This window comes from Egretta garzetta, unplaced genomic scaffold (genome assembly GCF_000687185.1).
Source record: "Egretta garzetta isolate BGI_Z169 unplaced genomic scaffold, ASM68718v1 scaffold402, whole genome shotgun sequence".
Lineage (NCBI taxonomy): Eukaryota > Metazoa > Chordata > Aves > Pelecaniformes > Ardeidae > Egretta > Egretta garzetta.
Genome location: NW_009258823.1, coordinates 746,214 through 747,481, shown reverse-complemented (window position 1 = coordinate 747,481; position 1,268 = coordinate 746,214). Strand labels below are relative to the sequence as shown.

Genomic DNA, 1,268 nt, shown 5'->3' with positions numbered 1-1,268 from the left:
GTTTGGAACCTCTCCCCCCTCCTGGGCAGCCGTTCCGCTGCGCTGGCCTCGGCTGCTCCCGGGAAAGCCGGGCTCGCGCCTTCCAGTGGGTGTTTGGATTCCGGCAGCTTCCGATAATAAAATCTAAGTAAGCATTGAACCGGAGAGAACCCGTGCTATCTGGTCATCGCTTTTATTTATTTTTTTATTTTTTTTTTCCCCCCCTTCGGTACTTAAGCGGTGTCAACATACAGTGAGTCGGAGCGGCTTGATGTCGTGTTGGAATTCTTAGGTTGTCTTGTAATAGCATGCGGCTGAAGTTCCTTTCGTGTTATCGTGCTGGATCTGTTTAGTCTTTAGAGCTCTTCTTTCCAGCGAATGTATAATGAAATACCAGGGTAAATAGTTGAGGCATTCATAAATTACAGCGTTAGATAATTTGTCTCTGGATGCGTACGAAGATCCAAGCGTCGCTTGCCTACAGCTGACATACTCCAGATAAGGTAATGCTAATTATTTATTTCTTTATTTTACATCTGGCCCGTCGGGAGGAAGATGAAAAAATTCTTTCGGACATATTGAAGCAGTTGGTTGTGGGAGAAAGTTTTCCTTGTAGTAAGGGCATGCGGAACGCTGAGCTTAATGGGCAGCGTACAGCTTGCAGCCTAGCTGCTGGCACCGAAACCGCGCTGTTTGGAAACCGCTGCTGTGACAACGTGTAATTAATCTTATTTGTAGTAGTGCAGCTCTCCTGCTTCTCGCTGCCTTCCCGCTCGCTTGCGTCCATGTGCGGCCACCTTCTGCGGCTGCGAATAGATCCCTTCCGTGACGGGAGCGACCAAGGGAGGTGTTTTGCAGACAGCCTCGTTTAAAAAGTTAACGTCGGCAATGTTAAAACCTGCCGGGCGCACGGGGGGGTCCCAGCTGCTTTCCGACCCCTCGCAGCCCAGCTGCGCTGCTGGTAAATCCAAAGTGCGGTCCCGTGCACGCGTGTCGGAAGGCAGATGCTCACGGAAACGAAGCAAAATTTACTGAACAATTATTTCAAGAGATCCGATCGGTGCCATTTCCCTCCCAGGGACCTGCGAGGGGGGGTTGGTCAGGGTCGGGGGGGGTCCAGCATCCTGATACACGCGGTGCTGGGAGCCCTCAAACAGGCCTTTCGCAGCGTTTAGCCATGCAAATATTTTCAGTAAAGAGGCCGAATAATTATGGCATGTATTGCAGTTGTACAAGCTGATTTAAAAAGAAATAAATTCCCCTATTCCCCTCCCTGACCCCTTTTTTTT

At 49.9% G+C, this 1,268-nt stretch overlaps 1 protein-coding gene across 1 annotated transcript in view; it reads left to right on the top strand.

Annotated features, from left to right (window-relative positions):
- Positions 1–1,268, top strand: part of EDA (ectodysplasin A) — a 109,062-nt gene that overhangs the window by 26,220 nt on the left and 81,574 nt on the right. The window lies entirely within an intron of this gene.